At 45.3% G+C, this 14,315-nt stretch overlaps 1 non-coding gene across 1 annotated transcript; it reads right to left on the bottom strand.

Moving 5' to 3' along the window:
* Positions 1–2,095: 2,095 nt before the first annotated feature.
* On the bottom strand, positions 2,096–2,167 carry trnac-gca (transfer RNA cysteine (anticodon GCA)). The gene has a single exon. It is a non-coding gene; the product is annotated as a tRNA-Cys (tRNA).
* Between the last annotated feature and the right edge of the window lie 12,148 nt (positions 2,168–14,315).

Consider the following 14,315-nt stretch of genomic DNA (forward strand, 5'->3'; position numbering starts at 1 on the left):
AAATCTTAAGATTTTTAAAATACATGACTTTGCTAAAATTTATTTGAAAATAAAAACAATTACAACCGCCAGGGGAGGGAGAGAACAGGGGAGGGATGTTGGTTTTGCATAAGGGGCGGGGCTATGGAAATTAGGTCTGTTTGGGAATGTGTAGTTACATGTTCTGGCTGTTTGTGAATTATCGTTGTTGAGTATGGAGTGTTGAGGTATTGATTTTGTGTAATGCTTTATGTTGAAAATTGAGGTGGATTTTGTTTATGATAAATAGGATAAACTGGGATGTGAGGAAGGTTTGGTTTTGCATAAGGGGCGGGATTATGATAATTGGAGGACTTTGCGAGAGTAAAATGGTTTGATATATTTGATTTTGTATTGTGGTTGTTATCTATGTTTTTGGTTGGTATTATGTTTATATGGTTGTTTTTGTTGGTTGGTTGTTATTATGGTTATTAATAATACGATCTATAGTTGAAATCTGAGCCTAAATAAAAAGAAAAAGCAAGTGATTAGGTTTATGAGCAATCTAATGACTTATTCGTTTAAAACGCTATATAAAATAAAGTTTATTATTAATTTGCTGGACAGAGCGGTGAACATTATTATGCATAAGACAAAGATAACGATCCTGATCAGTTTAGAAATCTGTGTACGCTGTAAGGTTTTTACTTCTTAAACTTTTAAAATACTCGTTTTGAATGGAAAGAAATCCTCTTCCTGGTACAGTATGTATAGCAAACCGGCACGTCTTTTTTCTCCAATCAGAGGGGTGTCAGATGGTGTCAGCCAATCACCATTCTGAAGCCCTACCATAATCTCTGGTATGGGGAGACCCCAGAATTCTGTCCCATAGTTTAGACAGATGATAGATACTTTTATTGATCCCGTGAGGGAAATAAAGTAAATCATTTTCATTTTAGGAAATTATTAAACGCTCGGTTAAAAGCAAAGGAGATTGTCTGTTATAGTGGACATAAAAACAAGAGTTCGCTGGCATTATATCCTGGAAGACACAGACCGGCGCCAGACCGGTAAAATGCCTGATGAACTAGGGATTGGACAGTTTCCAAGTGCTTGTACAATCGATGGAAATGTTCAAATAAATGTGCAAAAGAAATAAACAAAATAATCATTTATTTCTTTATCATATTGGGTAGCTAATGTCCTCTCTTTGCTAGTTAGTGGCTGTGTTTCTGCATTGGGTAGCAACGGGTGACTGTTCTCAGGCAGAAGATGTAAACAGCTTAATGTTCGTGTTAAATAATTTTTTTAAATTAAAATTCATTCTATACAGCAATCGCATATTTGGGTACTGTTTCATAAAACTTTCATGCTTAAAATGTTTAGGGAGAAATGGAAGACTGGTGTGTATTTTTTCTTTAAACTACCAAGACCAGCCATACACAGTACAGTTTACATACATACAGTAATGTTTATGTTCCTAAATTAATATCGTTTATGACCTTCAGATGCGTTATGCTCCTCTTCTTTTTATGCTCAGCTACTAAAATTTCCCTTTAGTGGTAAAATCCATATAAATATTCAAAACGTGCACAGTAAAGACATTAAATGATTAAATCTTTGCACTACCAACCAATGCACCACGAGTGCCCCTGTCGGTCATTTTGGCCAGCCAATCACTTACCGCGGTGCCCTCCGGTGCCCTGCGGTGGCTTGTGGGTAGGTTACTGTACCGCGGGTTTTTACCGCGCATTTTGAATGGCTGCATCTGTAGGAGTGGATTTCAACCACAATTAAAAAAGGACAAATTATAATTACAGGCTTCAGACACGTTTTCATACAAAAGTGACCAAACAATCCCTAACTTTCAGGTTTGCTTGAACCTATAATAAAAAAGAAGTCTGAAGCTTCCGTTCTCTGATGTTACTGTCTCTAAAGTCGGACGTGATGTTTCGCGGATGTGCAGTGGGCCTTTTCTCTTGTCGTGTTCAAGATGAAACGCTGCATTAGCTCCTGACTGAGTGTTCTGTACTGCTCTGTTATTTCTTTCAGATTACCTAGGTGGTGTACAGATATAACTGAACGGCGTGGTATAATTTCCGGGTTTGGCACCAGCAGCACCTGCAAACCCATCAGCTGACCTTGACGTGATTTGAACACGCAACCTACTGATCTGCAGTCAGACGCGCTACCGTTGCGCCACGAAGTCACTCGCTATACATGCTTTTAATTCCCTCAAAGAGAAAAATCAGCGTCCCTGAAAAATATATATTTTTTTCATTCTCTCCTGTGTGGAGCGCCTCCGAGGGTCTCTTCTTCCCAGACCACAGATTATTCTTCCCGCCCGTCTCTCTCACAGAGACCAGACACACCGTCTCCACTAATGTGTTTACTACATCTATAGATCTGACCCCCTACAGCCCCGATATTCCTGGACAGGATATTTACCACCCTTTTATCGTGAACTTCTCAACTTGACCTCTCCCAGGAGAAGCACAATTAACACAGAATCCTCTCTCCATTTAGCATTTATCAAATTGCGTGGATGCAGACATTACTCAGAATCACCTGTATGATTCTCCAGAATTCAAACAGCACTCCATCAGGAATATTTTGTCCTAGTTCAATAAGGACTTACTGCACGCATTCACAAACCTCACAAACCGATAAAACCGGTTTACTGGTTAAAAGATTTTATTAAATGTGAAAAAAGATCTGATTGTGAAAAGGTCAAAATGTTACTGAAAAAATCAGTAACATGAGGAAAAACAAACTGTGGGAGCCCCATGACTCCCCATGTCATGCTGTATTTCTCTCTCATTCTACTGGGAGTGGTGCCGTCGCTTCTGGATAAAGACTCTCAGTAGTCATTCCAGACAGGTCAGGTATGACTGTGCTTTGCCACAAAAACCTCAGAGATTGTAAGCTGGGTAGTTTCAGATCACTATTTTATTAAAGGTTCAAGCAAACCCGAATACCTTTGCAAGAGACATTTCAGAATCCCAGTCAAATCCAGTACGATTGCTGGATCCTTCGAATTCGACTGAACTATAGCACAGATCTGCAGTCCACCATTAGAATACTGTGGGTGTGTTGTATAAGCCATACCGCCCAAAATAGTTCTAAAACAGGAGCTGCATCCTCGTTTAGGAATGTGGTATAAAGTGAAATGGTCTGGGAAGAGTCCTACGTTTGAACAGTTCAAAATAGACGTAAAGGGGTATTTACGGACTCTTTCGAAATGTAAGAACAAGCTGTGCGGACCTTATCTTTATTTACCTTGTGTAATCGTTTTTCATAAAGTGTAATTGTATTATAGCATGTGCCCCTGACGATTTTCTTGATACGTTATATGTGCTCTTGTTTGTATTGTATGTAGTTTTGTTGTTCAAATAAAACGTAAAAGACACAACTTTCCGGATGCGGCTGCTGTAAAAATAAAATGACATCAAGGGTGCTGTACGCAGAGGTCTGAAACCTGCTCCACAGAAGATCTTTATTCAGAGGTGTTAAAGAAGTCGAGATCTCGCCATGAGAGGGGAAGCATCTCAGAAAAAGCAGGTGCAGTCGGTTCCACGGTCATAACGCCACTAAGTCGGGCGACAAGAGCAAGACCCATCCGGCTTCCTCCGGGCAAGTAATGAGACAAAGAAACACCGCACAGCGGCTAGTGTGGCTGAGCGGTCTAAGGCGCTGGATTAAGGCTCCAGTCTCTTCGGGGGCGTGGGTTTGAATCCCACCGCTGCCAGGTGTTTCTGTTGAGACCCGCTTTCAGCTGACTTCAGATGAAAAGGAGGGAACTGCTTTTTGGCAGTCTCTCGAGAAACAAAGCAAAGTGTTTAAAGATACTTTCTCAGCTTGACATCAAGGCACAAAACAAAAACCTTCTTGCGTCCTCTCAACCCAAAAGCGCTTTGCCACTTTTTGCGTTATGCAGGGAACGACGTCTGCCCAGATCACTTTTGTGTCAATGCAAATCGTAGTGTGCCCTCCGTTTTAATGTTGGGTGTGCTGGCGTGCTGGCGTGCTGCTTCTGTCTGTGAAACTTGAATGTTTTGCTTCTTCACACCTAATCGTGTGTGCGGGGGTTGAGCTTGTTAAATCTTTGCGCATAGCGCTCCTTTGGAAGTACTCTGTCCAAGTTCAAAAGCGATCGTGGGATTTACTTCATGCGTTCAAAAAGCATGCCTCGCACGACAGATTGAAATGGGGAATGGAGCCTGCTTCTTGCTGTTTTTCCTGTGGTTGCAGTTACAAAGTTGATCGTGCTTTGACATTCTGTTAACAGTATTCACTGGCTGAGCTTTATCAGTTGGTTCGTAAATGAATCTCTGCTTCGGTTCCAGAAAAGTCATCTGTAGTGTGTTTTTTTCTGTGCCCATGGCAGTCTTTTAAAGCTGGTAGTAATGGCGGCGAAGTTAATTTTTTATCCTCTTTAAAAGAATAAGGACGGGCTGGGGCGAGCTCCATTTACCACTCTTTCAGCTAACCGCCGAACTCGCGAACTGATTACACTGCAGAGCCACAGGCGCCTCGCTTTTCTCCATTCTCTGGGTTAGGGTGAAAAAAAAAACTTTGCTGGTATTAGCTGGCCTGCTGGGAGGACCTCTTCTTCACTGATAAGCAAGATTTGTGTTTCATCTTTCGCAAGCTGTATAGATTTCTTTCAAAACAAGTTGTTCCAGAAAGGAAACGAACACTTGCATTCACCTGAATTAAAAGGCATGGGATTTGCCCATAAGGATAAATTCTGTACAGTAAGACAGGAAGAAAGGCACCGCTGGGAATCAGACCCAGGATCTCCTGTTTACTAGACAGGCGCTTTACCCAACTAAGCCACGGCGCCGGCGAAGTGCTGTCCTTTGACAGCCACTTGGACACATCTCAACTGCTCTGAGACATCTGCGTTCGGTGTGCACCGAGCCTGCTCGCCTTGCAAGTTGCCTCATTTACATGCGATAGCTCCACCACTAAGAGAAAGGATGAGAAATGGCTTTTATCTGGTACTTTTCATGTCAGAGGATCTCAATCTGCTTTCTGTGTACAAGAGAATGTCCAACTCATGTAGCTAAAGACGTAGACGACAGTGCTCCACTGAAATCTTGATCTCACAACCCTCGGCATGACTCCGCTGTGTTCTGCTTTAAACAAAGGGGGGAAAAGACTTCTTTCATCAAACGTTTTGCACTGTTTACGGTGTTTGCAGTGCTCTTTCTTAAATGAAAACCAGGAATCGGCACCATATGAGGTGAGACTAGATAATATTGGAACAAGTAGCCTCGCCATTCCATGCATGACGTGAGCAAAGTGTAATTCCTGTCTTTATAGTGTGCTTGTTAGAGACTTAGCTGGCACCCAGAGCGCTTTAAATCCGGGAGTCAGCAGCCCAAGACAAGAGAGCTTCCTTCGTCTATGTTTTTTGCGTGAAGGGGGGAAACCATGTGTGTGCTGCAAACGATCTTAGTATCGAAGTGCCGTCCCACATAACCGATCCGAACAATCTGCTTTACAGAGGAGCACTGCCGGAGCTTATCGTTGGCAAACTGAAGACCAGGCCGACCTCTTCTGTGACTCTTGAACACTGAGTCTCAAGGTTGTGAATTCAAGCTCCACGCTGGCGGGAAATTCCATAGATAATGATCACATTTTCTTGCATGCTAATCAAAAGAAATATTAAGAAACTTTTCCTGATACCAGTTCTTTACAAAAGTAAAGGTACACGGCACATGTGTGCCACATCACGTCCGAGTTTAGTGACAACTACCTCAGAGATTGTAAGCTGGGTAGTTTCAGATCAGATCACTTTTTTTTATCAAAGGCTGAAGCAAACCCGTGTAGCGGCAATGCTTGTTAATAAGACAGAATTAAGTGTTGCGGTGCTTTCCCAAATGAGGCCTCATCTCTCTGTTCATCTCTGTGGTGCAGCCACAGAGAAACTATTCATGCAGGCTGATTTAAAGATGTTTTCTTTTGATAAGGGACAGCTCCCAAAGGGGGATGCACTTAGCTAAGCCTGGCTATCATGATCAATGGTCATCCATTGGCGCCTATCTGTCTAGGGAGTGCCAGATGGACATCTGGACTGCATTCCTAGGTGTCAGGAGTAAATGACTCATATCTCATCTTGATCAACCAATCAGGGACTTGTAGGGCCGAGTAACCCACGTGGGACTCTGATGCCCATGGAACTTTCAGCCAATGAACGAGCTGAAGTTCCTCCAGGTAACAACAGGCAACACAGAGGGCCTGAGAGAATTCTGTGAACTTTTTCGGACAATTCAAAGCAGAATTCCAGGGCAGGACGGCCCAGGAGCAGAAGGCTGCCAAGGGAAGGACATTCTCGCAGCGCGCCTCCTGACCATCCTGAGACTCAGCCCGGACAACCACGGAACGGCCAGTGTGTCCGAGTGCCAGAACTTTCCTTTGTTCTAAGAGTCTAGAGCGGAGGTTGCCAGAGAGTAACCAGTGGATTCACCCAAGGTTAGCATCAGCAGCAAGCCTCGTGAACAGGTCGGAACTGTGGACAGCTGAATCACTATTCAGAACTAGCGCTTCATCAGGAACGAACCGGTCCTCTTCCTGACTTGCTGGGACCCACAGTCATCTTTTCTCCTGTGCACAAACTTTGCTAGTTAAAGCCAACACTAACTAGCCGGTCAGTGAGCGTCAGCAGCGCACCGTCGCAAGCCACACAGCACAGCCTGGCACAGAGCCAGAGAGCCCGCAGGAGATCTGAATCCCCAAAGATTGGATGAGTATTCAACTTCAATGCATTACAACTCGAGAATTCAATTGTTATGCCAACCAATTGATATCAATTTAATTCCTAAGAGTTATGTACTTGTTTTGAGTATCCAATGTAGAAGTTATAACCAAGTTCATTTACGAAACGGTCTAAATGAATGATATACTTCACGAACAGCTTGTTCTTACATTTCGAAAGAGTCCGTAAATACCCCTTTACGTCTATTTTGAACTGTTCAAACGTAGGACTCTTCCCAGACCATTTCACTTTATACCACATTCCTAAACGAGGATGCATCTCCTGTTTTAGAACTATTTTGGGCGGTATGGCTTATACAACACACCCACAGTATTCTAATGGTGGACTGCAGATCTGTGCTATAGTTCAGTCGAATTCGAAGGATCCAGCAATCGTACTGGATTTGACTGGGATTCTGAAATGTCTCTTGCAAAAGTATTCGGGTGCAGTGTGCTCTCTGAAGGCACCAGTTCTGTAGGGTTTGGGCATTTACGGGGACAATTATTAATTGTAGCCGTAAATCACAAAATGATTCTTTTAATGGCTTTAGAATCCAACCATGCGATATAACTCAAACAATGCACACACACAGGTACTAATACACGAGGATACATTTATTAATACATAGAATATGCATGTAAACCTAACAGATCTTATCGAGAGGGTTATCAGAATACAAAAGGTATATATTCAATCAGTTACGAAGAGTTACATATATCAAGAGGACATACGTTCAGTATATCATTCATTTAGACCGTTTCGTAAGTGAACTTGGTTACAACTTCTATGCTAGATAGTCAAAACAAGTACATAACTCTTAGTAATTAAATTGATATCAACTGGTTGGGATAACAATTGAATTCTCGAGCTGTAATGCAGTGAAGTTGAATACTCATCCAATCTCTGGGGATTCAGATCTCCTGCGGGCACTCTGGCTCCGTGCCAGGCTGTGCTGTGCAGCTTGCGACGGTGCGCTGCTGACGCTCACTGACCGGCTAGTTAGTGTTGGTTTTAACTAGCATAGTTTGTGCACAGGAGAAAAGATGACTGTGGATCCCAGCAAGTCAGGAAGAGGACCGGTTCGTTCCTGATGAAGCGCTAGTTCTGAATAGTGATTCAGCTGTCCACAGTTCCGACCTGTTCACGAGGCTTGCTGCTGGTGCTAACCTCGGGTGGATCCTCTGGTCACTCTCTGGCAACCTCCGCTCTAGACTCTTAGAACAAAGGAAAGTTCTGGCACTCGGACACACTGGCCGTTCCGTGGTTGTCCGGGCTGAGTCTCAGGATGGTCAGGAGGCGCGCTGCGAGAATGTCCTGCCCTTGGGAGCCTTCTGCTCCTGGGCCGTCCTGCCCTGGAATTCTCCTTTGAATTCCCTTTAGAAAAGTCCACAGAATTTTCTCCCAGGCCCTCTGTGTTGCCTGTTTTTACCTGGAGGAACTTCAGCTCGTTCATTGGCTGAAAGTTCCATGGGCATCAGAGTCCCACATGGGTTACTCGGCCCTACCAGTCCCTGTTTGTTTGATCAAGGTGAGATATGAGTCACTTACTCCTGACACCTAGGAATGCAGTCCAGTTGTCCATCTGGCACTCCCTAGACAGATAGGCGCCAATGGATGACCATTGATCATGATAGCCAGGCTTAGCTAAGTGCATCCCCATTTGGGAGCTGTCCCTTATCAAAAGAAAACATCTTTAAATCAGCCTGCATGAACAGCTTCTCTGTGGCTGCACCACAGAGATGAAGAGAGAGATGGGGCCTCATTTGGGAAAGCACAGCAACACTTAATTCTGTCTTATTAACAAGCATTGCCGCTACATATCCCCCCTTTTTGAAGGTCACGAGGTCCTGAGGCGTTGTTGCCTTCAAAACAAAACAGAGTTAAGTGATGTCCCTTGTCATTAGAACATTAACCTTAAATGTCCACATTACTCCTCGAGGATTCATACCAGAACCAGCATTGGGAGCAAACAGGATGAATAACATCTGGAGTATGTATAAACACAGTAGGAGACATCATTTCAGTCTAGACATTACACATCAGAAAGTTCACTGTCAGTATCTGATACCTCTGTAGGCAGATATTTGGGGAGAAGTCACTTCCTTTCTTTTGACATGATACCTTTGACTCATTCGTGCTACCCGGAGTACATCTTGATGTAAGAGTACAGCATTCAGAGTACATTTTCAGTCATGATTCATCTACCCAGCAGTAGTGTTACAATAACAACAGTTCCTGTTCCCAGCCCCCCGATAAACCACGACACCTGTGTTGGGTATCTGCTAGGGTGGTTTGGAGGTTTGTTCCATTAAAGAAAATTAACTACCTGTACCTCTTCAGGGCTTACTGTTTCTTGGATTTCTATCCAATTCAATAGTGTGGCACCTGAAGGCATCCATGACCTCAAGTTTGGTCTTATGTGTCTGGTTCTAGACCGTACAGTGTTAAGTTCAAGAGCACTGTGGCCTCCTCGGGAACTTGCAGGAAAACTGTTTGATTTGGTAGCTGCATTTTGGTAGCTGTATCATGCCTGTCACAAGTCATGGTGACAGTTAAATGTGGTGTGCTGACCAGCCATATACTTCCCACCTGTTCTTCATGGGGTTCATTAACCTCCCTCTGCTCGTTAGTAGCTTTACACCCTTCATTGGTGAATCGTTTAGACACAGCCAATGGATAGCTTTAGTTGCCATACCTATCTCAAGATTTGGAACCGAATTCAATCTTCGATTGCCTTCTGGGTGAGCTATGAGCGATGGGGTGGTTAAGGTCACATACTCCTCTACTGAGAAGAGTGGAATCAAGTGGGTTGGGAATTGTGCCATGGCTAGACTGGCTACAGTGGCACTGAACTCCCTTAACAGGTCTTGTGTCAACATTCTGGCCTGTTGCACACAAGCATAAACCCACTGTATAACACCGGCAATCATGTCCACTGGTTGGGGGATAAGGTTTAACCCTGTTGCATAGGAAATTGCCTGTAGGGTTTTCCCTATGCTTTCCAACTTTTGCTGCTGTTGATACAGTCTGTCACTACCCTCTGGCATCTCTGACACCTGCCTTCTTGGGGCAGTCAGGGTGAGAGTGCCAGTAGCAAACAAACCTACCAAAAATAGCAAACGCACAACAGTGGCAGCAGCGATCAGTCCTCCTAAAAGTCTTTTAGGGTGGCTGATCTCAGTCATCTCATTCTGAGTGACTGTCACCTTTCTAAGCTGGCGCAGCATGTACATGGTGTCTTTCTCAGTATGCCATGTGGCATCTTGGGCACCAACATCCTGGAAATCTGGGGAGATCTGACGCAGCTGTTGATGCTCCTCCTCCATTTCCAGGGCATCTGCTTTTTCGATTTGTTCATGCCTGTGCTCTAGGAACCCTGCAGGGGGCGGTGCAGCGGTGGAGTATGCCTGACCCTTGGCTGAGTGATCATCTGGAGCACCTGAGTGATCTGGAATTGTTACCCCAGTCTCACTGTTCAGGTCCACCCTGCAAACTTCCTGATTAAGGAATCCCTCTATCAGCATGTTTACAATCGTTCGCTGGGCGTGGGTGTAGGGCACCTGCTTGCTCCCCCCTTCCCTCGCTAGGGGTTCAGGGAGCTGCTCCAGCAGAGGGATAGCTAGTTCACTGTCTTTGAACTCACTATCACCCACCAGGCCCATGTCAGTGCGGGCGGGGATTCTGACACCCTCCTTTGCCATGTTCTGCACTAACAGGTGGGTGGCTTGACCATCCAGCTCCAGTCTGGCTGAACCACTGTTGGTCAGACTCAGACTGACAGACTGAGCTGGTGGCTGTAGGAAAACCGGCATGGCTTTCATTCCTTGTCCCTTCTGGGGGACTGGGTGTGTTGGAAACCCTGCCGTTGAGGCAGGAAAATCAGGTCGGTCTCACTCACTACCTGGTAGTTGTGAGAAATAATGTTACCTGACTGCAGGTTCCCTGGGTCACAGCAGAGGGAATCGGCATCTGGGATCAGGTGTGTCCACAGCGCAGTAGTCTCAGCGTCCAGCTGGACCTCCTGTCTAACCTGTGAATGTTGCACCAGGGGCACCTGGTGGTGGCCCTGTGACAGCTGCTCAAGCACATCCTCACTGATAGAGGACCTCTCAGGGCTAAGGGTGAGGGCTACATCACCAACCTGCTCTCCTGCCATCTGGATCCCTTCCACCACTGCAGGGTGGTGGTCCTGACCCCTCTTGGATGCCAGGGTGCACAGGGAAAGCTCCTTTTCATCGCCAGGTGGGGAGATCTGCTCCTCTTTAGGGATGTAAAAGGGGTGTGCTTTACCTGGTGGATCAGGCAGCTGCTTGGAGCACCGCTCCTGTTGCATGGAGGCTGTTGTGACCTCAGCCGGGACATGACTTCCCTGTATATCCGGGGAACAAGAAAATATTTTTATTTCTTGTCCAGAGGGAACAGAAGGAATCTCCACATAGGCTTCTGTGTTCGGTGGGCACTGTGTGAGCACAGTCTGCCTCTTGGCCCCCCTTTCCTTCTGTACAGAAGGCTTAGGAGCCTTGACCTGTTTTCACATCTTGCCTTTCTGGTGATCCACCAAAGGTTCATCTCTGAGTCACATGCCCTTTTCTTTTTCTACCCGTTTGAGCTTGCTGTATGACATCAAACACCTTTCAACCTCAGTGTCAATCAATGTATCACTGTGTAAGACATCTCCCATGGCAGCCTTGAGGTAAAAGCTTCCTGCTTTTCCTCTCTGTTTTACTGCCTGCTCTGTGACTTCAGGGGTGGAGTCAGCACTCACTTGGGAGTGGCTGACCTCATCCAGGCAGGAACCCTTCCGCTCAATCAGATAGACTGAGGGAGGGAGAGGGGGCGGGTCTCCACCTCCTCCAGTGGAGAGTATCAGCTCATTCACGCTTCCGGCAGCCTTGGGGAGCGGTTGTCTCTGTCCTAATAAAACTTGTTCAAGCCTGGCCAGGCGGGCGGCTACTGAATCCTTTTGTTCAGCTTTATCTAGCCCTTTCCCTTCCCCGGTGTTCTCATGGAACTTAGGACGCTGGGTGCGGTCCTGTGTGCCTGCTTTGGAACGGGGCTTAGCCAGCTCAGGAGCCTGTGCTCCTTCGAGCAGGGGGGAATTAACCCTGCTGGCTCTGACGGCGAACACAATCGCTTTAACAGCTTTTTGCTCAGAGCGACTTTGGACATCATACTCCCAGGCTTTCTGCATGAATCTCTTAATATCAGTCATTTTCATGGTCTGTGCATCTGTATGCATTAAGATCATCTTTCTGACTGATGGGTGGAGATTCGCAATGAATAAACCCTTGAAATGTGTGTTCTCTTCGCAACCCTCATCATTTCACCCTGCAAAATAAGTTCGTCTAAGTCTCTCATAATATTCGCGAGGGGACTCTGCTCTCTCGTGCTTAATGTTAAGGGCGGCGGCTATCGCGGCAGTCGGGTCAATAAACGCACTGTATTCTCGGATAAGTGCTTGACACAGCTCTTCAAAGTCATCACAGACTTTCTTCATCTGCCTAGCCATCCACTCATGTACAGCTCTGCTGCTAGTTTTCCTGACCAGAAACACTTTCTCCTGTTCTGTGGCGTTTGGCAGGTACTGCAGGGTATACCTGAGGTCTTGAATATAACTCTTGATATCATTCTCTGACACTGCAGGGTCAAATCTCTCCATGTCCTTCGCTAGCTCTCTCAGAGAATGGAGGTTTATTCTCCTAGCTTCTCCGCTGACGGAGATATGACGGAGATCGTGGTCAGACCTGTCGCTGCTAGAGAGAGTGCTTAATAGCGACTCGAATTCAGACCTTTTAGCAACCATCGTTAAACTTAAAGAGTATTACTTTTAAGTACGAAATCACAGTTCTACCACAGAAAACCACAAGATCAAGTATGCAATCAACCCGGTAGATCGCAAAAGATCACAAAACAATCAAGCACTGCTTAAAGAGCAAGGGGAACTTTTTTCCTTTCAGCTTTCAGCACACTGTATTGTCGCGTATGAAACCTGCAGCGTTTTATATTGAATTATTCCGCTTGGTTGACTCATTTCAGTCTTACCATAGCCCAGGTATGACTGAAATGAGTCCAGGGATGCCAATAAATGTAGTGTGCTCTCTGAAGGCACCAGTTCTGTAGGGTTTGGGCATTTACGTGGACATTTATTAATTGTAGCCGTAAATCACAAAATGATTCTTTTGATGGCCTTAGAATCCAACCATGCGAAATAACTCAAACAACGCACACACGGGTACTAATACACGAGGATACATTTATTAATACATAAAATATGCATATAAACCTAACAGATCTTATCGAGAGGGTTATCAGAATACAAAAGGTATATATACAATCAGTTACAAAGAGTTACATATATCAAGAGAACATACGTTCAGTATATCATTCATTGAGACCATTTCATAAAGTGAACTTGGTTACAACTTCTACATTAGATACTGAAAACAAGTACATAAATCTTAGGAATAAAATTGATAACAACTGGTTGGGATAACAATTGAATTCTCAAGCTGTAATGCATTGAAGTTGAATACTCATCCAATCTCTGGGGATTCAGATCTCCTGCGGGCTCTCTGGCTCCGTGCCAGGCTGTGCTGTGCTGCAGATGCTCACTGACCGGCTAGTTAGTGTTGGCTTTAACTAGTAAAGTTTGTGCACAGGAGAAAAGATGACTGTGGGTCCCAGCAAGTCAGGAAGAGGACCGGTTCATTCCTGATGAAGCGCTAGTTCTGAATAGTGATTCAGCTGTCCACAGTTCTGACCTGTTCACAAGGCTTGCTGCTGGTGCTTACCTCAGGTGGATCCTCTGGTTACTCTCTGGCAACCTCCGCTCTAGACTCTTAGAACAAAGGAAAGCTCTAGCACTCGGACACACTGGCCGTTCCATGGTTGTCCGGGCTGAGTCTTAGGATGGTCAGGAAGCGCGCTGCGAGAATGTCCTGCCCTTGGGAGCCTTTTGCTCCTGGGCCGTCCTGCCCTGGATTTCTCCTTTGAATTCCCTTTAGAAAAGTCCAGGAAATAGTCTCTCAGGCCCTCTGTGTTGCCTGTTTTTACCTGGAGGAACTTCAGCTCGTTCATTGGCTGAAAGTTCCATGGGCATCAGAGTCCCACGTGGGTTACTCAGCCCTACCAGTCCCTGATTGGTTGATCAAGGTGAGATGTGAGTCACTTACTCCTGACACTTAGGAATGCAGTCCAGATGTCCATCTGGCACACCCTAGACAGATAGGCGCCAATGGATGACCATTGATCATGATAGCTAGGCTTAGCTAAGTGCATCCCCATTTGGGAGCTGTCCCTTATCAAAAGAAAACATCTTTAAATCAGCCTGCATGAATAGTTTCTGTGGTGCAGCCACAGAGATGAACAGAGAGATGGGGCCTCATTTGAAAAAGCACAGCAACAAGTAATTCTGTCTTATTAACAACCATTGCCGCTACAAGTGAAAGGCTGAAATGAAATAGAGCGGGGACGAAGGCAGTGAAGAGAGAGAACGTGGGAAGAAGAGAAAAACGCAAGGGAAAAAAAGCAGCGTCGTAAAAGAGGTGACGGAGCTGTCCTCTCTATAAGAAGGGTGCCAGCGAGCATTGCTCTC

The sequence above is a fragment of the Atractosteus spatula genome, chromosome 10 (assembly GCF_055471065.1).
Source record: "Atractosteus spatula isolate fAtrSpa1 chromosome 10, fAtrSpa1.hap1, whole genome shotgun sequence".
In the NCBI taxonomy this organism is placed as follows: Eukaryota; Metazoa; Chordata; class Actinopteri; order Semionotiformes; family Lepisosteidae; genus Atractosteus; species Atractosteus spatula.